Raw genomic sequence first — 22,690 nt, 5'->3', positions numbered from 1 at the left:
GAAGGATCTATTATACAACTGGTTTTCTCAGCTTTATTTTAAAATATGGCATTTGTCTCATCTTTGATACTGTTTTCATAAGATTATAGGTAGTTTTCTTGGGGGGTGGTTAGAGGTGCATTCCATTAATTTTTCTCTTACCCTGTGGCTGTTTTGTAACTATACAGTATTTATTTCATCTCCAAAAATAAAAGAAATTTAATCTCTATATTACCAGAATATAGCTCACTAAACTTCAACTTCAAGCAAGCTTGTATGTAAAAAACAGCTGGATCACTGCTTCATAAGCTTAATGTGCATACAGATCACCTGGAGAGCTTATTAAATTGCAGATTATGATTTAGTAGGTCTGGAGTGGTGCCTGAGATTCTGCATTTCTAATACGCTGGGGTAATGCTGATGCTGCTGGCCTGCAGATCTCATTTTGAGTAGTAAGAGGCTAAGGACAATTGAATTATCCTTTGAGCTTTCATCTTTGTATGAGTTACTCTGCTTTGGGGCATGTTTTGGGACTGTTTAGTTTGACCAAAGGTTGAGTAGTATATTTTAAGAAGATTGGATTATATAACCTTTATTGCTTTTTCCCATAATCTTGAAGGTTATAGTACTATATATAGCCTAAGGTTTTAGTTTCAGGCTTTGGAACTGAATAAAGGAAATGTCAGAAGCAGTATACTTTTTATTGAGTCATTAAATCTGCAGCAGCAAAATTGGTTTATATACTTGAAGTAGTCTGAACTACAAGTAGAGTATTATTAACTAAATTACGAATATGAAAGAAAGTGATACAAGGTTGAAAATTATTAGTAGATATGCAGGTTATACTTAAGGGTTGGGGAATTTGTGTTTTGCAGAATTGAGAACACGTTGGATAAGATAAATGTTAGGGGTGCCTGGGTGGGTCAGTCTATTGAGCATCCAATGCTTGATTTCGGCTCAGGTTATAATCTCATGATTCGTGGAATTGAGCCCTGTGTTGGGCTTTGCATGGACAGTGTGGAGCCTGCTTGGGATTTTCTCTCTCTCTTCTCTCTCAGTAGATATATGTTAAAGCAGTGGATTCTTGGGGGGTGGATTTTTATCTCCCAGGAACACATTTGATACTACTTGGAGACATTTTTAGTTGTCATGATAGTAGGGCGGTGCTACTGGTGTCAGTGGGTAGAAGCCAGGGGTGCAGCGAAACGCTCTGTGGTGCGCAGGACAGACCCTCACAGCAAAGAATTACTTGGCTAATACGTAAATAGTTGCAAGATTGAAAAAAACTTATGTTAGAGGATTTTCACAAGTATTTTTAAAATACTTTTAAATTAAAACATTGTTTTGCACGTTTATTTATTTATTTTCAGGGAGCAAGAGCCTCCTCAAAATAAGCAAGAGGGAGCGGCAGGGAGAGAAAGAATCCCAAGCAGACCACGCTGTCAGTGCAGAGGCCCAGTGTGGGCTCAAACTCACGAACTGTGTGAGTCATGACATGAGCCAAGATTAAGAGTCAGACACTTAACCAACTGAGCCATCCAGGGGCCTCTTTATTAATTTTTTATTAAACATAATACAGAGGAGCACCTCAGTGGCTCAGTTGGTTGAGTGCCCAAGTTTTGATTTCACCTCATCTCATGGTCTCATGGTTCATGGGATTGAGCCCCTCGTGGGGTTCTGCGCCGACGTGGAACCTGCTTGGGATTCTCTCTCTCTTACTGTCTCTCTCTGCCCCTCCCCCATGCTCGTGCACATGCATGCTGTCTATTCTCTCAAAATAAATAAACTTTGAAAAATATAAAAATAATACATAATCATTCATATTCCTCCCAAATTCAACTTGTTAACAATTCTGTCATATTTGATTTTAACCCTTTTGTTTAAGAAATATCATTCCATTGTTTTTTAAATGTTTATTTTTGAGAGAGAGAGAGCAGAGGAGGGGCAGAGAATGAGGGGGACAGAGTTTCCAGAATGGGCACTGCTGACAGCAGAGAACGTGATGCAGGGCTTGAACTTATGAACTGTGAGATCATGACATAAGCCGAAGTCGGACGTTTAACTTACCAAGCCATCCATGTGCCCCTCACTGCATTATTTTTGAGAAAATAACATGATTATAATTTTGAATTCAAATAGTGTAGAAAGTTCAAAGATGAAAATAATGAAGCTATCTCAAATCTCACCACCCCAGACATAACCCATAATTAGTAGCTGAATATTATCTTAGCATGTGTATAGATAGAAGAATAGAGAGAAATGCTTTTGTAAAATTGGGACCATGCTGTATATGAGCCAAAAATAACCCTTATGAAAAAATTTAAATCTAAAGAAAACTAAATGAATTATTAACCCACGTACTCATCACTGAACTTCAGCAATCATGAATACAGAGCCAGTCTGATTTTATCTACATCCTATCTGTACCCAGTCACCTGACGTACAGTATTTTGAAACAGATCTCAGACACAACATCATTTCATCTGCAAGCATTTCATTGCCTGTCTGTAAAAGTTGAGATCTCTTTCTTTGAGCTGTTAATCACACACATACAATTAACACTTTTTCTGATCGATTCATTCTCTTCCTCCTCCTCCCCTCTTTCTTTCCCTGGTGTTGTTTTCTTCCAAATGGAAGGGTATTTTTTCCTACTGAGATTGCACAAAATGAAAATGAAACAGAATTCCACAAAGAAAGAGAAATGGATGCTGCATAGGCCAAACAAAAGCTATCTACCACAACTACTTTTTGCGAATTTCATTTTTCCTTTCTAGAATGTCTTAGTCTATTTGGCAGTGCTGTGTAAAATAATGAAATACTTTATTTCTCTCCTTTACTGAGTTCATTTTTCAAGATGCCTATCTTTTCCAGTATTTCTTTGAGATATCTCCCCACTTTGATGTATTTGCTTATAGCAATGGCCTCTGATGACTGCTAGCATGAAAGTACCTGCAGGAATCGTCTAACGGTGGTTTGCTTCTTGAGGACAAGGAGCAAGTCTTACCCTCTTTCTGCCTGACGTGTCTTCAGTATTTGCTGGATGCTTGTTATTAATCTTGAGAGAATCCTGCCAATATTGATTGGTATAGTGATTAAAACCATTTATTTACAATACTAACAGAGTCTAATATATGTGCATACAAGAGAATATGATTCAGATGCTAACATTTGGTCCCTGTATGGTACCTGTGGGCAGTCTCCATATAAAGAGATGAAGCAGGGAATTCTCTCTGATCACATTCTCTTGTTTCTTCTGACACTTACAGGGTGACCATATGTCCTGGTTTGCCTAGTACAGTCTCAAATTCTGCACAGTCTTGATGTAATATTAATAGTATCCCTTTTCATTTACAGAATTGCCCCAGTTTAGATGGTAAGTTAATAGTAATCCTACTTCCTCTACATTTAATGTGTGCGAGGCTTTTTTCCAAACACTTTATATACGTTCTCATTTAATCTTCATTACAACCCTGAGAAGCAGATCCCATTATCATCCCCATTTTATAAATGGATAAGTTGGGGCACAAAGAGGTTAAACAACTTGGCTGAAACCACAAGGCTGGTTTCGAATAGTAAATGGCAAAGCCAGGATTTGAGTGCAAGCAGTTTGGGGCCAGTGCCCTTCACCATTCGGCAGGGTTGCACCTAGACTGGTCCAAGTAGATCTTTGTAGAATACCTGCTGACCTACTGGGAGTCTCTTCGTAATTAATCTGCATATTTGTAGATCAAAAAGCTGGTGAAGCTTTGGGAATTTGAGTGGTTTCCTTATCTTCACGAAATACTTGTCGTTTCCTCATGTACCACCATGCCGATTTGATAGAGACTTCTTTCTTTGAAGATTGAACATGCAACTTTTTCATTCTCTTAATGGCAGCTATTTGGCATTCCCTTCTAACTCTTTTTTTTTTGTTTGTTTTTGATAGAGATAAAGAGAGAATGCACACATGAGCAGGGGAGGAAGAGAGAGAGAGAGAGGGACAGAGGATCAAAGCAGGCTCTGTGCTGACAGCAGAGAGCCTGTTGAGGGGCTCAAGCCCATGAACTGTGAGATCATGACCCAAGCTAAAGTCTGATGCAACTGACTGAGACACTCAGGTGCCCCTGGCATTGCCTTCTAGATGCTCAAGTGATGTGTATTCTCAGCTTCCACAGATTGTCAAGTCCCTGCCACAGTTTTTCCTTACTTCTGGCCATCGTTGGTATTTTAAATACACACACACACACACACACACACACACACTCTCTCTCTCTCTCTCTCTCTCTCTCTCTCTCTCCAGAACCTACAACAGTGCCTGCCATAAACTGCCTTTGATGGTCAGTTCATATTTTGGAGTTTTCGGGGAACAGTATTCAAAGCCCTTGCATAAGGTGCTTTGACGAAGGATATTTGAGAAAGCTATTGCTTTCAAGTAGCTTACAATGTAGTAAGGGGATGATGACCATTCACAGATAAGTGTGACACAGAGCAGCTCATCCCTAGGAGTAAAGTAATCTAGAGTTCTGAGAAACACAAATTGTTTCTGACAGGGTTGATCCAGAAACGTTTTGTGAAGGTGGACACACTTAGGTCAGTTTAATGATTCCTAAATTTGTCACAGGAGAACACCTCCTTGTGCTAAGGACAGGGCTTAAGTTTGCCAAGAGTAGAGGCCTGACAGAAGAATAAGATGTGATTAACCCAGGCGAGAGGAAGGTTGCAGTCAAGTTGACATTCAGTGCCCTTGTGAGAAACCCTGTCAGCAGGATTCCTCTGTTCTTATGATATCATCATCATCATCATGGCACGTTTTAGCCTTCTAGGTGAGTTATAAGCAGCAGGAGCAGATGGAACTTCTCAGCAGCAAAGAATTTTATTTTTTTAATACGGAAGTCTATTTATTTGAAAAAATTTTAATCTTTTTGGTTTAAAGTCTTTTGATATACACAAGGTCTTTTTCCCTAATAAAAACATTCTCTATTTCTCTTATACAGTTGATCCTTGAAAAGCATGGGGCTAGGGGCATCAGCTCCCTGCACAGGTGAAAATCTGCATGTTAACTTTCGACTCCCCCAAAACTTAACTGCTAATAATCTGTTGACTGGAAGCCTTATCAATAACATAACAGATGATTAATATTTATTTCATATGTTTTGCGTATTATGTACTGTATCCTTATAATAAAGTAAGCTAAAGAAAAGAAAATGTTATTAAGAAAGCTACAAGGAAGAGAAAATACATTTGCAGTCCTGACTGTGCTGTATTTATCAGAAGAAATCTGAGTATATGTGGACTCCACATTTCAAACCCATGTTCAGAGTCAAGTGTACTTGCATTTACCTTTTTATTTTTTTTTTTAGGATTTTATTTTTCTCTAATCTCTATACCCAACATAGGGCCCAAACTCAACCCCAAGATCAAGAGTCTTTTTTTTAATGTTTTTTATTTATTTCTGAGCGCGAGAGAGAGAGAGACTGTGTGAGCAGGGGAGGGTCAGAGAGAGAGGGAGATACAGAATCTGAAGCAGGCTCCAGGCTCTGAGCTAGCTGTCAGCACAGAGCCCTACGCGGGGCTCACACCCACAAACTGTGAGATCGTGACCTGAGCCGAAGTCGGATGCTTAACTGACTGAGCCACCCAGGCGCCCCTAACTTATTAGATTTAAAAAAATGTTATCAATATCCAGATAAAGAGGAGCAAAGAAAGTTGTGATTATCTTACATTAGCTTCTTTTTTAATGAATGTCATTATAGAATCTAGTTCAACCTAATTAGTCTGTTTCCATTTCTGAGTCAACAGGCCTTTTAACACTGTTTTGAGGAGTATAGAGCCCATAAATTCTACTGAAAGGGAAGTCCCGTAGAGGCTGCAGGTGACCTACAAGGTACCTCTGTGCATATCAGTAAAACAGTCTCTCTAAACAGTTTGGGTCAGTCAGAAGAAGGCATCTTCCCTTCAGGTATGTTCAACCCACACCAGGGTGCTGGCCTTGGGAAGTAAGTGTCTGAATTTTCATCTCTACACTGACTTTTACGTAGCACACCAAAAACAGCAGCCAGGAATCCTATTTATTTATGAGGAGCTGAGGTTTCCTTAGTGTTGTGTTTACAGACCGCACCGATTGTTCTTGCTTGATATGCCGCGTCTATACCTCCCTCAGTACCTGTACTTGCTCACTCCACCTGGACCCTGCACCTCCCTGATAGTACATGGCTCACCCCTTCACTTCATCCACTTTAAGGGCTCCACTTAAATCTTCTATTACCAAACATCCCCTCACCTACTCTAATTGAAATACTACCGCCAGGCACACTGTCCCTTCCTGCCATATTTTCTTCAGAGTACTTCTTACCACCTGGAATAGTAAATTCATGTGTATCTTATTTTCCTTTTGTCTCTCCACGAGAAAGTACACTCTGTGAAAGTCGGGGTTTGGCCTGTTTTGTTCATGGCTTTATTCAGCAACTAGAAAAATGCCTGACAGTAGGGAGCTCTCAATCAATATTTGTCAAATGAAGGAAAAAACATTGGACTGTTTGTATTGTGATTGATGATATAAATGACCAGTTTTAATACTTGCTACCTTCTGCTGACTGTATTTGTATACTTTCTGAACTATGATGTTATGAATGTTTTCTAACTGAACTGTCACAATAGCTGTATAAGAGCAATATACTGTAATCCTCATTTTAGAGTTGAAGAAATACAAAAACTTAGAAAAGTCAAATGACATGGCCAAAGTCAAATATCTAATCATTAGAGTCATTCCTTGACAGGTAGATTTGATAATCAAAGTTTACTTAACAGCATTGTTTTAGTGATTCTTTGAGTCTTAGATACTTTTTTAAAAAATATTTTTAATGTTTTATTTATTGAGAGAGAGAGAGAGACAGTGTGAGCAGGGGAGGGTCAGAGAGAGAGGGATACACAGAATCTGAAATAGGCTCCAGGCTCTGAGCTAGCTGTCAGCACAGAGCCCCATATAGGGCTCGAACACACAAACTGTGAGATCATGACCTGAGCTGAAGTCGGACGCTTAACTGACTGAGCCACCCAGGCGCCCTGAGTCTTAGAGACTTTTTGAAAGAGGGATTTCCAATTAGTGGTGGGGTCAGAGGAGGAGTGGGGAAGAAACCTTAAAAATACTGTCAGCTGTGTTTTATAAGGGCAAGAGGAAGTAAGACCCTTGGGATTTGAAGCTTTGGGATACTGGAGATCAGATAACTCTCCTTTGTAATCTTTGCATTCTTATCTAAGGGTGCTCACCTTGAGGGTCCTTTGGGAAGAAGAGCATGACTTTGGAATCCTTTTCCAGCTGTGTAAGTCTGGCTAAATAACTTATCTGAGCTTTTTTTTTTTTTTTGTCTTTTGTCTCTAAAGTGGAGTAACAGCGTCTACCATTTGGAGTATGAAGAGGAAATGTGTTTATAAAATGCCTGGCATAGTTGTTTGAGCTTGGGAGCTTGATTTCTCCTGTCCCCTGCTCTTTTCTTCCTCCCTTCAGCTGCAAGGGACTAGAAATCCAAGTTGTTTGACCCCTCTTCAGCATGATTGCTTTTCTTGATAACTTCCCTCCAGATAAGTAATTCTGTATGTTAAGCTGTTTTCTGATAGTATGTAGGCAATCAAGGTACCTTTTATAATTTGGATGTCATTTTGTTATTGCGATTCAGGGAGTGATTCATGGTCTTTGTCTATTTTTATTTATTTTTTTAAGTTTATATTTTTTGAGAGAGAGTGAGTGGGGAAGAGGCAGAGAGCCCAAGCAGACTCTGCACTGTCAGCTCAGAGTCTGCCTAACATGGGGCTCAATCCCTTGAACTATGACATCATGACCTGAGCTGAAATCAAGAGTTGGATGTTCAACCAACTAAGCCACTGAGATGTCCCCATGGGCTTTGTTTATAAGTGTTACACACATATTGCCTTCACAAATGTTTGGGTCTGATTCCTGCTTTTGTAAATGAATGTTCATAAAGACTGTATCACTAGCTGGGAAGCCCTCTTTATTGTTTCTCACATCCTTCTCTCTGTGTTCCATGAAATACCAGACTAGTTTAAGTCATTGACGTGTTTGCCAACACATGCAGGTTTAGATGTCTACTATAATGTAAGTACCATCTTACAATTTCTATAATAGTCACTGTGTCCCCAGAATAGTAGTGTCATGTATAGACTCAGAAAATAGGGTTTCCTGAACCAACGAGTAATTGAGGTAGGTGAAAACCCAGGAATTTTTAGATTCTTTCTCTGAAATTAAACAGTATAGCATTTAATTTTTAACTGAAAAATTATTTATTAAGAAATAGGGAACAGGTTAAAAGAAGGACAACCAACTTCCAGTGATAAATGTCTGGGGATCCTTCACAATTACATGCTGATCTTCTCTTCCTCTTAAAACCCCATTATATGCCATATAATAAAGCATTAAAAAGGTTCATTATTTAAGCACTAATTATGGATTTAACTGGAAGGTATATGATTTAAAGACTAATTGATTTAACCCCAGATAAGGATATAACTATATTGCAAGGGACTCTGAGAGTATAAGAGAACTAATTCCTTATTTGTCATTACAGAAAATCTGTAATGTCAAAAATGAACAAATCAAGCAGTTCCAGGAAAAGACTTTTATGTGTGACTATAGGAAACACCATCAAATGAAACAGCCACAAGAGTTGAAAGTTGTTGATGTTGATAGACGAAGGGTGAGGCAGTGAACTACTGCTTTTTATTTAAGTCTTATTGGGTATTATTAAATTGCTAATTATGTGTATATTATTTTGATTTTAAAAATGTGGGCTAACAGGGCAAGAGAAAAAGTAGAAATATAACTGGTCTAAGAAAGTGAAAAAACAACCTGAGAAAGGGAGAAAATATTTGAAGGTACTTTTGTCTAGAATATACAGTAAACTCTTACAACCCAATAAAAAAGAACCCAAATAACTTACTCAATAGACAAAGGATTTGAGGAACCATTTCTTCAAAAATGATATATTAAAGGGTCCATAAGCATGTGAAACGGTGCTCAACATCATTAGCCATTAGAAATGTAAATCTGAACCACAACCAGGTAGTGTTTCACATTCTAGGCATTCTAGAATGCCTAGAATAAAAAAAGCAGATCATAAGTATTGGTGAGGATGTAGAGAAATAAGATCTCTCATATATTGCTGCAGTTGTAAACCAGTGCAGTCACTTTGGAAAACAGTCTGGTAGTTCCTGAAAAGCTTAAACGGAGCATTGCCATATGACCCAGCAACTCTACTCCTAGGTTGGCACCTAAGAACAGTGAAAACAGACATCCACACAAAAGATCGTATGCAAATGTTCCTGGCAGATTTATTTGGAAGAGCACCAAAGTGAAAACAATCTAGCTGTCCATCGGCTGAAGAATGGATAAGTAAACAGCGGTATATATACACAATGGAATATTATTTAGCCATTATAAACAGTGAAGTACTGGGGCCCCTGGGTGGCAGTTAAGTGGCCTACTCTTGATTTTGGCTCAGGTCATGAAATCATGAGGGTTTTTGAGTTTGAGCCCCATGTCGGGCTCTGTGCTCACTATGAAGTGGCTGCTTCAGATCTTCTGTCTCCTTCTTTCTGTCCCTCCACCACCCTTCATAACTAAATAAATGTTTTAAAAAAATTAAAAAGAATGAGGTACCGATGTATGCTACAATATGAATGACCTTTGAAAACATTTTAAGCAAATGAAGCCAATCACAAAAGCCACATTTTGTATGATTCTATTTATGTGCATGTCCAGACTTTAAATCCACAGAAACAGAAAGTAGACTAGTGGTTGTTTAAGGCTGGTAAGAGAGGTGTTTTAGGGGAAATGGGGCATGACTAATGAACTAATGAATTGAGGTTTCTTTGTTGGGTGATCAAAATGTTCTAAAGTTAGGAGCACCTGGGTGGCTCAGTCAGTTAAGCATCTGAGTCTTGGTTTGACCTTATGGTTTTTGAGTTTGAGCCCCACATTGGGCTCCACGCTGATGGTGTAGAGAACTGCTTGGGATCCACCCCCCCATCTCTGTCTCGCTGTCTCTCTCTCCCCTCCCTCTGCCCCTCTCCTGCTCACGTGCTCTGTCTTTCTCTCTCAAAATAAACAAATAAACCTAAAAAACATTCTCTAAAGAAACGTTCTAAGGTTAAATGTGGTGATGGCTGCATACCTATGAATATATTAAAAACCATTGACTTGTACACTTAAGTGAGTAAATTGTATGGTATGTGAATCATATTTCAGGAGAGTTGTTATGTTACTATATATATAAAAATATAAATATATAGACATACAACCAAGTATTTCTGCTAAAAGCAACAGTAAGTTTTAGTTCTCTTTTGATGAAAAGTTTTATTTTCTTACTTTGCTTCTAGCTTATTACAGACAAAACCTGCAATTTAGGAAAACAAAATTGTCATGGTATATAGATTATAAGTGTCTTTTAATGGGTTATTTTTTTTTTTCTGTTTAACACAAATCAACATGGTTTCTTGATTTGTGTGAGTAACAGCCCTCTCTCAGAGCATGCTGAGATGTTGGTTTTGGGTGGCCCTGAATGTTTTTCCTGTTGCCTGCATTTAGTGTACTATAGACACAGACTTCTGGCCGCTGCCACTGTCATCTTTGTATGTGATTAAGAAGAAAAATCTGTGTTGTCTGCACTTGTTCATGTACCGAACGGGAGTAATGTCTTGTCGGTTGGTGATGGAGATTCTTGCCTGAACTCCTTGTTCCCTCTTGAGTTTCTATGTAATGAATAAATGGCTACTTAAATTGAACTAGACTGTATTTGACTGCTGCCTCTGTGGGCTTCCCACTGGAGACAGTTGTCATGAATTGTTAGCCGTTGGCTGCTTCAGATGATGTTTTCTCACATTATTCTCTAGGGTACATATTTTTGATGCTTTCTTTCGTTTTGTATTTTCATGTTTCCTGCCCCATTAGCTTCATAAATAGTCCTTGCAAGTGTCTGGTTGATAGTCATTGTTTTTATATGTCTGCCTGCCTGCCCTTCCTTTCGCCACACTGCTTCCTGTGAGGCTGTCCTAGGTCTCCATCAACGAAGTACTGGACTTTGCATATTTGTGCATGTTAGACAAATAAAAAGTTTATTTATTTATTTTAAGAGAGAGCATGAGCATGAGCAGGGGAGATGGGGGGGCGGGGAGAGAAAGAGAAAGAGAGAGAGAGAGAATATCCCAAGCAGGCTCCATGCTGTTAGCATGGAACCCAATGTGGGGCTCAAACTCATGAACGGTGAGATCATGACCTGAGCTGAGATCAAGAGTCAGATGCTTAACCAGCTAAGTCACTCAGGCGCCCCTGGCTTCCTTTTCTTAAACTCTCTTTGTCCTCAGTTCATTCATTTTCTCTCTACATTGAGCAATGAGAAGTTTGGTACCTATGCATTTCTCTTACAGTTGTTCTTATAGCATGTAACTTAACTTTGCATATTGGAATAAGTCGCAAAAATTGCTTTCAGAAAATAATTTGTATATAATTCATGATTGTTTTATGCTATCTTTGATACATTGAAGATGCTTCCCATTCTGGTAAGGACCAGAGTACTTCCATTTGTTCTTATTATGGGAATACCATCTGTACCAAGCAGTAGCTTCCTGTTCCTTTAACAGTGAGTATGTTAAAACCATCATCATCACCCCCTACATACATACACACATTCAGAATGTTTTCGTACTTGGTATTATTCAATTTATGCTCTATTTTGAGTGCATTTATGACAGTTTTACAACAAATAATTTTAAAGTACATTATAATTTACAGAGCAGTTTTATATCCATTAGTTCGTTTTAGTGTCCAGCAGCCTTATGAGATAGCCATTGTTATTACTATTTTTTAAATTTATATCCAAGCTAGTTAGCATATAGTGTAATAATGATTTCAGGAGTAGAATCCAGTGATTCATCCCTTAGATAGAACACCCAGTGCTCATCCCAAGTGTCCTTCTTACTGCCTCTTGCCCATTTAGCCCATTCCCCACCCACAACCCTTCCAGCAACCCTCAGTTTGTTCTCTATATTTAAGAGTCTCTTATGTTTCATTTCCTTCCCTGTTTTTATATTCTTTTTGCTTCCCTTCCCTATGTTCATCTGTTTTGTATCTTAAATTCCATATATGAGTGAAGTCATATGATACTTGTCTTTTTCTAACTAATTTTGCTTAGCATAATACACTCTAGTTCCATCCACTTGCAAATGGCAAGATTTCATTCTTTTTGATTGCCGAGTAATACTCCATTGTATATATATACCACATCTTCTTTACCCATTCATCTGTCAACAGACATTTGGGCTCTTTCCATACTTTGGCTACTGTCGATAGCACTGCTATAAACATTGGGGTGGTGCATGTGCCCCTTTGAAACAGCACAGCTGTATCCCTTGGATAAATACAATTGCTGGGTCGTAGGGTAGTCCTATTTTTAATTTTTTGAGGAACCTCCATACTGTTTTCCAGAGTGGCTGCACCAGTTGGTAGTAGCAGTAGTAGTAGTGCAATTGCTGGGTTGTAGGGTAGTTTTATTTTTAATTTTTTGAGGAACCTCCATATTGTTTCCCAGAGTGGCCGTGCCAGTTTGCATGCCCACCAGCAGTGCAAAAGGCCTCTTCTTTCTCCACATCTTCGCCAACATCTCTTGTTGTGTGAGTTCTTAATGTTAGCCATTCTGACAGCTGTGAGGTGGTATCTCATTGTGGTTTTGATTGGTATTTCCCTGATGATGAGTGATGTTGAGAATTTTTTCATGTGTCTGTTAACCATCTGGATGTCTTCTTTGAAAAAGTGTCTATTCATGTCTTTTGCTCATTTCTTGACTGGATTGTTTGTTTTTGAGGTGTTGAGTTTGATAAATTCTTTATAGATTTTGGATACTAACCCTTCATCTGATATGTCATTTGCAAATATCTTCTCCCATTCTGATGGTTGCCTTTTAGTTTTGCTGATTGTTTCCTTTCCTGTGCAGAAGGTTTTTATCTTGATGATGTCCCAATAATTCATTTTTGCTTTTGTTTCCTTTGCCTCTGGAGACATGTTGAGTAAAAGGTTGCTGTGGTGAGGTAGCCATTATTAATATCGCATTTTCATAGCTGAGAAAACATATGTTTGACACTCTCTTATGTGGATGCTTAATTATACAGCGATTCTATCTTTATATATGTCTTTTAAAAATTTTGAGTGCATAAGAAAATGATCTCTTTCTTACCATGTGATTTCTATAAATATATTCTCTTTTGTCAGAATAAATTTCTATATTTTAGTTTCAGTTCCTATGTACTTCCATTCTTTTCTTGACCTGCTTCCCTTTTAGGTCTTACCACAGGGTAATTCTCTATTTTTTTTAAACCTCAGTACACTGCAGAGTGATAACCTTGGTGGTATTATATATTAGATACTGTTTTCAGACTTCTTTCACACCTAAATAACCGTGCTCTATCCTCAGCAGTTATTTGAGATAGAGCAAGTGCAAATTGCTTGTTTTTGTGAATTAAAAACTTGCAAGTCACAGTGTTCGCTCAAGTTTTTGTTTGTTTGTTTACAGTCACATAACTAGGAAGTGTAGGCACGGGGATACTCTGGCTTCTGGCCTTGCGCAGGGCACTTGCCGCTGCTGTTAGGACCCTGTGTTGTGCCCCCTTGTATCATGTGATGCACACTTAACCAGGTTTCTTTCATGCTTTCATACTGCCAACCATTTACTCAGAATTCAACCCAGAGTAGCAGTTTCCCTTGTTTTGTCAGAAGACTTCCTATAAAAAGAAGTTGTCAACAAGACAGGCCAATAATTTGCCAGATGCTGTATTTAGCAGAGCAAGTCTTTGAAGTTGTCCCTACTTACTGCTCTTTTGCTGTGTGTCTATTTTGTAAAAGCTGTCAGGATTCTGTCCTATATGGATCAGTTTTCTGGGGCCTTAGTAATAGATTACCACTAAGTGGGTGGTTTAAAACAACAGAAATTTGTGCTCTCACACTTTAGGAGGCCAGAAGTCCAAAATCAAAGTGTTGGCAGAACTGGTCCTTTTTAGAAGTTCAGAGGGAGACTGCTCCATTTCTCTTCCCTCGCTTCTGGTGGTTGCCAGCGATCGTTGCCGTTCCTTGGCTTGTAGCTGCATAATTCCAGTCCCTGTCTCCTTCTTCATATGGCTGTCTTCCCTCTGTGTCTGTGTCTGCACATGGCATTCTCCTCACTGTGCGTGTCTGGCTCTCCTGAGTTTATAAGGACACGGTCACATTGGCTTACCACCCTGATCCACTATGACCTCATGTTTATTTACACCTGAATTACATCTGTAGATGCACTACAGTTGACCATTGAGCAATGTAGGTTTGAACTGTGCTGGCTTTCTTACATATGGGTTTTTAAAACTAAATATATAAACTGACAATATCATTAAGTACAGTATAGTACTGTAAACGTACTTTCTATTTCTAATGATTTTCTTAATAACATTTTCTTTTCTCTAGCTTACTTTATTGTAAGAATATGGTATATGATACATAGAAAAGAAATGTGTGTTAATCAACTATTGATGTTATCAGTAAGGTTTCCAGTCAACAGTAGGCTATTAGTTAAGTTTGGGGGAGGGGGTCATAATTATACATGGATTTTTCAACTGCACAGGGGTCAACTTGTTTATTTTTCTAATGGTGACTTTTAATGAATACAATTCTTGGTTTTCAGAATGGTATAATTTTTCCTTAGTGAAGAATGCTTTTGGTGAACTATTTAGATAAGCTTTTTTTTTTTTTACCTCACTGTCATGAAAATAGCCTCCCATATTATTATTTCACTATTCAATTTTACCTTTTACATTTACATCTACAGTCTGCCTAGGATTGATTTTTGTGTGTAATTGTGTGAATTTTTGTGTGACCCAAGATTCATGTTTTTTCTTTTAATTTTGATATCTAGTTGATCCAGTACTGGCTCTTTTTCTTAATATTTTTATAAAACTTATTTTTTTTCATTGCTTTACAAAATGCCACTTTTGTCATAAATCGATTGTCCATGTCCATGTGTGTCATCTCTCTATTCTGCTGTATCAGTCTGTTTTGCTCTTCTTGTGCTAGTTCCAGAGTCTTCCGTCCTGGAGCCTTTCAAAAGTCTTCACATCCAGTGGAATCAGTTCTTCCTCAAGATTTTCTTAGCTGCTATTGACTCTTTGAGTTTCTATATAAATTATAGAATCAACTTGTCCATTTCCACAAACAAATCTACTGATATTTTGATTGGTATTTGGATTGATCTACAGACTAATTTAGGGGAGAATTGATGTCCTTATACTTTTGAGGCTTCTAGTATAGTATAAAACATGGCATATTCTTGACAATAAACTATTTGTAAAAAAAAATTAAATTAAATTAAAAAAAAGAAAGTAAAAATCAAAAAAAACCATGGCATATTCTTAATTTTCTGTAAGTCATCTTTTAAAAAAAATTATTATTATTATTTTTTTTGAGAGAGACAGTTGGGCACCTGGGTGGCTCAGTTGGTTAAGCATCCAACTTTGGCTCCGGTCATGATCTCACAGTTCCTGGTTTCGAGCCCCATGTCGGGCTCTGTGCTGACAGCTAGCTCAGAGCCTGGGGTCTGTTCGGATTCTGTGTCTCCCTTTTTCTCTGACCCTCCCCTGCTCATGCTGTCTCTCTCTCAGAAATAAATAAAACATTAAAATGTTAAAAAAGAAAGAAAGAGGGAGTGTGAGTGGGGAAGGGCAGAGAGAGAGAAGGAGACATAGAATATGAAGCAGGCAGGCTCCAGGCTCTGAGCTGTCACCAGAGAGCCTGATGCAAGGCTTGACCTCAGGAACTGTGAGATCATGACCTGAGCTGAAGTTAGACACATAACTGACTGAGCCACCTCGTCACCTCCTGTAACTCATCTTTAACTTAGCTCTCAAGCTCTCAGGGTTTTATANTGAGGTGGGAAGGCCAGAGAGAAAGAAGGAGACATAGAATATGAAGCAGGCAGGCTCCAGGCTCTGAGCTGTCACCAGAGAGCCTGATGCAAGGCTTGACCTCAGGAACTGTGAGATCATGACCTGAGCTGAAGTTAGACACATAACTGACTGAGCCACCTCGTCACCTCCTGTAACTCATCTTTAACTTAGCTCTCAAGCTCTCAGGGTTTTATAGGGTTTTTTTTTAAAAAAAAATGTTAATAGTTTATTTATTTTTGAGACCAANTTTTTTTTTTTTACCTCACTGTCATGAAAATAGCCTCCCATATTATTATTTCACTATTCAATTTTACCTTTTACATTTACATCTACAGTCTGCCTAGGATTGATTTTTGTGTGTAATTGTGTGAATTTTTGTGTGACCCAAGATTCATGTTTTTTCTTTTAATTTTGATATCTAGTTGATCCAGTACTGGCTCTTTTTCTTAATATTTTTATAAAACTTATTTTTTTTCATTGCTTTACAAAATGCCACTTTTGTCATAAATCGATTGTCCATGTCCATGTGTGTCATCTCTCTATTCTGCTGTATCAGTCTGTTTTGCTCTTCTTGTGCTAGTTCCAGAGTCTTCCGTCCTGGAGCCTTTCAAAAGTCTTCACATCCAGTGGAATCAGTTCTTCCTCAAGATTTTCTTAGCTGCTATTGACTCTTTGAGTTTCTATATAAATTATAGAATCAACTTGTCCATTTCCACAAACAAATCTACTGATATTTTGATTGGTATTTGGATTGATCTACAGACTAATTTAGGGGAGAATTGATGTCCTTATACTTTTGAGGCTTCTAGTATAGTATAAAACATGGCATATTCTTGACAATAAACTATTTGTAAAAAAAAATTAAATTAAATTAAAAAAAAGAAAGTAAAAATCAAAAAAAACCATGGCATATTCTTAATTTTCTGTAAGTCATCTTTTAAAAAAAATTATTATTATTATTTTTTTTGAGAGAGACAGTTGGGCACCTGGGTGGCTCAGTTGGTTAAGCATCCAACTTTGGCTCCGGTCATGATCTCACAGTTCCTGGTTTCGAGCCCCATGTCGGGCTCTGTGCTGACAGCTAGCTCAGAGCCTGGGGTCTGTTCGGATTCTGTGTCTCCCTTTTTCTCTGACCCTCCCCTGCTCATGCTGTCTCTCTCTCAGAAATAAATAAAACATTAAAATGTTAAAAAAGAAAGAAAGAGGGAGTGTGAGTGGGGAAGGGCAGAGAGAGAGAAGGAGACATAGAATATGAAGCAGGCAGGCTCCAGGCTCTGAGCTGTCACCAGAGAGCCTGATGCAAGGCTTGACCTCAGGAACTGTGAGATCATGACCTGAGCTGAAGTTAGACACATAACTGACTGAGCCACCTCGTCACCTCCTGTAACTCATCTTTAACTTAGCTCTCAAGCTCTCAGGGTTTTATAGGGTTTTTTTTTAAAAAAAAATGTTAATAGTTTATTTATTTTTGAGACCAAGAGAGACAGAGCATGAGCAAGGGAGGGAAAGAGAGAGAGGGAGACACAGAATCCAAAGCAGGCTCTGAGCTATCAGCACAGAGCCCGATGCGGGGCTCGAACCCACAAACCACGAGATCATCTCCTGAGCCGAAGCTGGAAGCTCAACCGACTGAGCCACCCAGGCGCCCCTCATCAGTTTTGTTTTTTAAATTCCACATATGAGTGAATCACATGGTATTTGTCTTTCTCTGACTGATATATTTTGCTTAGCATAATATACTCTAGCTCCATCCATGTTATTACAAATGGCAAGATTTCATTCTTTTTGATGGCTGAGTAATATTCCATTGTGTGTGTGTGTGTGTGTGTGTGTGTGTGTGTGTGTACACACAGACACCCCACATCTTCTTTATCCATTTATTGGTCAGTGGACAGTTAGGCCCTATCCATAGTTTGACTATCGTTGATAAGGTTGCTATAAACATTGGGATGCATGTACCACTTCGAATCTGTAGTTTTGTATCCTTTGAGTAAATACCTATGAGTATAGTTGCTGGATTGTAAGGTAGTTCTCTTTTTAACTTTCTGAGGAAACTCCATACAGTTCTCCAGAGTGGCTATACAGGTTTATATTTTGTTGATTGCTGGTAAAGTTTAACATTTTTTCTATTAACAGTAACACATTACTGCCATCTAGTTCTCAGATTCCATGAAGGGTTTTCTAGTTGTCCCAGTTACATCCTTTACAGCAGAAAGATCCAGTTCAGGATCAGTCTTTGCACCTCAGTCTTCTTCCTTTTCTTTGGGGGAAAAGACATTTTCTTGGCACTTTTGACCTTGACATTTTTGAAGATCACAGGTAGATTATTTTGTAGAAAGTCTCCCAAATTGGTTTTGTGTGTCTCCTCATGATTAGATTCAAAATCCAGCATCTAATTGAATTGGCAAGAACATTGCTTCTCATTGTATCTCATCAAGGGGTGCAGGACTTTGATTAGTCAAATTACTAATATTCACTTTGATCATTTGATCAAGGTAGAGTCTGTAAGTTTTCACTACTGTGAAGTTACTTTTGTGTTTTGAAATTTATGTGTATTTTATGGAGAAGTGCTCTGAAACTCTCCCATACTTCCATTTATTCATTCATTTATTTATATCACCATTGCTTCATGGTTTCTTACTTTATTAAATAGGTTATAATCCATTATTGTCAATATTTGTTTTGATGCTGAAATTATCCCCAGTTTGGCCAGTAGGAGCTTTTTCAGCTGGATCCTATGTTCTTCATTTCTTAAATGCTTTATTTTATTTATTTATTTTTTATTTTTTTAAGTAAACTCTACCCTCACCGTGGGGCTTGAACTCAAGACCCCAAGATCAAAAGTAGCAACTGACTGAGCCAGCCAGGTGCCCCTTATTTTTTTATTTTAATTTATTTTTCCAGTTTTATTGAGTAGCATTAATATATAACATTTTAGTAGTTTAAGGTGTATGTATATATTGTGAAATGGTTACCACAGTAAGCTAACGTCTATCACCTCACATATTCTTTTCTTATAATGAGAACTTTTAAGAATTACTCTTAGCATCTTTCAGATATACAGTTCATTCTTGTTAACTATAGTCACGATGCTGTATATAATATATCCCCAGAACTTATTATCTTATAACTGAAAGTTTGACCCTTTGACCACCTTCACTCATTTTCTCTACCCCACCCGCACCTCAGCAACCACCAATCTATTTTCCCTTTCTATGAGTTTTTTTTTAATTTAGATTTCACCTGTAAGTGAGATTATATAGTGTTTGTCTTTCTCTCTCTGACTTATCTCACTTAGCCTAATGTACTCAAGGCCTGTCCATGTGTTTTTTTTTATTTTTATTTTTTATTTATTTCTAGGAGAGAGAGAGACAGCGTGAGCAGGGGAGGGTCAGAGAGAGAGGGAGACACAGACTCTGAAACAGGTTCCAGGCTCTGAGCTGGCAGTCAGCACAGAGCCCGATGCGGGGCTCGAACCCATGAACCGCGAGATCATGACCAAAGCGAAAGTCGGACGCTTAACTGACTAAGCCACCCAGGCGCCCCCATGTGGTTTTATATATATGTTATGCAGAGGTTCCCTTGGATATATATACACATACCTGGTTCCCTTTATTGGAGAATGGTATTAGAAGCCAAGATTTGGAGACTAGGTATGTTCCTACCACTGGGAAGTGTTATTGCTCCAAGGTCCTCTCAATACATAGATTCACAGAGCTGGGGAGTATGCGTGTGTGTATGCTCATGTATATACACACAGACACACATACCCCACACACATTATGTCTATACTCTTTTTTTCTTAATGTTTATTTTTGAGAGAGTGTGAGCAGGAGAAGGGCGGAGAGAGAGGGGGAGACAGAGGATCTGAAATGGGCTTTGTGCCGACAGCAGTGAGACCAACATGGGGCTTGAACCTTTAACTGTGAGATCATGACCTGAGCCGAAGTCGGACTCTCAACCTACTGAGCCACCCAGGTGCCCCAATGTCTGTATTCTAAAAGACCCATCAGTTCACCCATACCTTCCACAGGGTTTATCCTAACCTTTCTCTTTTCATGTTTGTATCTCTCTTCTATTATAAAGAGAATTCTGGGTCCCCTTGTCCTTAGTTGATTTTCTTATTCAATGAATCTTCCCATATATGACAAATCTGTTTCAGCCTCTGAACTGTTCCATATGAAAATACCCTCCTCACCTCACTCAGGGTCCAACGTCCCATGCAGACTGGCCCTTTGTGTGCACATGGATAGTCTCTTCACAGTTTGTGCCCTGTGTGTGGACACGTGCTGTGCTCTGACACCCCACCTACTGGCTGTCAAACTGGACCGCTCAGAAAGGGGCGAGGGCTTCTCTGGAATTCTTGTTTCATTTGAATGTTTCTAGCTGTGGGGTTATTTCTTTATCTTTTTTTTTTTCTTTGAGACCTTTTGGTTTGAGGCCTAATACTTTCTTTACATCTGAGAAGCTTATGGAAGTTTCTTTCTGAAAATATTTTTCATCATCTCTGCATGTTTTTTCCCTTCTATGTATACTGTCATGTGGATGTTGATTACTTTCATTTCTCTATTCCATATCTCTTGATTTTTCTTTTATGTATTTTACCTTTTCCTGATGTCTTTTGGCCTGATATTTTAGTGTATTAATTTGTTCATCTGTATTCTTTCTGCTCTTCAATACATTTATCCATTAAGTTTATTTCAGTGATTATATTTTTCATGCCCAGTATTCTTATTTGCTTCATTATGATGTTTTCTTCCAGCTTTTTTCTTTTTTTTTTTTTTAATTAAATTTTCTGAGGAGAATAAAAGAACATCCCACATGTGTGTGCGGACAAGGAAGGGGCAGAGAGAATCCCAAACAGGCTCCTCACTGTCAGTGCAGAGCCCCATCTGGGGCTTGATCTCATGAACTATGAGATCATGACCTGAGCCAAGATCAAGAGTCTGACACTTAATCAGCTGAGCAACCCAGGCACCCCCTTCCTGCTTTATTTCTAATACCCTTCCTTATTAAGTTTGAATATTTAAGATTATATATAAATTTTTAAGTTTATTTTTAAAAAAATTTTTAATGTTTTATTTATTTCTGAGCGAGAGACAGCATGAGCAGGGGAGGGTCAGAGAGAGAGGAAGACACAGAATCTGAAACAGGCTCCAGGCTCTGAGCTGTCAGCACAGAGCCATATGTGGGGCTCGAACCCACAAACTGTGAGATCATGACCTGAGCCGAAGTGAGATGCTCAACCGACTGAGCCACCCAGGCACCCCTTTAAGCTTATTTTTGAGAGAGAGGGCACACATGCAAGTGAGCAGGGGAGGAGGAGAGAGAGAGGGAGACACAGAATCCGAAGCAGGTTCCACACTGTCAGCGCAGAGTCTGACATGAGATTCGATCCCATGAACCGTGAGATCATGACCTGAGCTGAAATCAGATGCTTAAGCGAATGAGCCACCCAGGTGTCCCAATTTTATTTTTAAGTAATCTCTACACCCTGCGGGGGCTTGAACTTGCAACCCTGAGATCAAGAGTCGCATGCTTTACCAACTGACTGAGCTAGCCAGGTGCCCCAGTTTGTTTATTTTTAAACTTTTATTTTCTGTTTCTCTCCTGTGTCCTGGGGATATTAGCCCACTTAGCTCATGAGGTATCTGAGGTGTGGTGAAGAAAGCTACCGTCAGCTTTGATGTCTAGTTTATGCCTCTCCTCCTGGGTTTAGAGAATGAAGGTTGGGAGGGAGTGGGGGAGAGCACTTACCCATGGTCGGTACAGTGTGAAACTCCTAAGGCTCAGCACTTTTCAAGGTCTGTTTCCATCTGTTAAAAACTCCTAGCCCCACTGAGTACAGAAAGCAGTGGTGGGAAGAGGGAGCCATGAACATGCAGGGACCACCCAGTGCCCTCCGTGCATATCCCCACCCATTGGCTCCACGGCACCCACTTGTTACTCTGCAGCCCTCAATGGTTTCAGGCTTGCTAACAATCTTTCTGCCCTGTAACCACAGTTGCCTATTCAAAAGAATGTTGGGGAGAAAAATATTTACCGAAATAACTGAACCACACCCTAACTCTCATCTCTGGTGTCTGGCTCTGGTCTGCATTTTCACCCTACATTGGGACCAGATTTCCCTATGTTGTTCCAGGGACTTCTGTGTATGTAAAAACAAATGAATTTTTTTTTTTTGTTTAGTATAGGTTCATACTTTACATGATGTCGAGCAACTTGCTGTTTTTATGTTTTATTTTTGTTTTATTTTTTTTACAAATAGTTTATTGTCAAATTGGTTTCCATATAACACCCAGTGCTCATCCCCACAAGTGCCCTCCTCCATGCCCATCTCCCCCCTCCCCCCCACATCCATCAGTCGTCAGTTTGTTTCTCAGCATTCAAGAGTCTCTCATGGTTTGCCTCTCTCCCCTTCCCCCACCATTTCCCCCCTTCTTCTCCCCCATGGTCCTCAGTTAAGTTCCTCCTAATCCTCCTATACGTGCAAACATATGATATTTGTCCTTTTCTGCCTGACTTATTTTGCTAAGCTTTATGTTTTATTTTTTAAAAGATTTTTTAAAAAATGTTTATTTACTTTTGAGACAGAGCAAGATAGTGCAGGGGAGGGGCAGAGAGAGAGAGGGACATAGGATCTGAAGTAGGCTCTGTGCTGACAGCAGAGCACCCATTGTAGGGCTTGAACTCACCAACCAGGAGATCATGACCTGAGCCAAAGTCAGATGCTTAACCAACTAAGTCACTCAGGTGCCCC

At 39.0% G+C, this 22,690-nt stretch overlaps 1 protein-coding gene across 1 annotated transcript in view; it reads left to right on the top strand.

Moving 5' to 3' along the window:
• Positions 1-22,690, top strand: part of SCAI (suppressor of cancer cell invasion) — a 137,043-nt gene that overhangs the window by 48,920 nt on the left and 65,433 nt on the right. The gene's annotated exons all lie outside the window — the stretch shown is intronic.

This window comes from Crocuta crocuta, unplaced genomic scaffold, assembly GCF_008692635.1.
Source record: "Crocuta crocuta isolate KB4526 unplaced genomic scaffold, BGI_CrCroc_1.0 scaffold35, whole genome shotgun sequence".
Lineage (NCBI taxonomy): Eukaryota > Metazoa > Chordata > Mammalia > Carnivora > Hyaenidae > Crocuta > Crocuta crocuta.
Note: the sequence above shows the minus strand (reverse complement) of the source record. Positions and strands in the feature narration are given on the sequence as shown.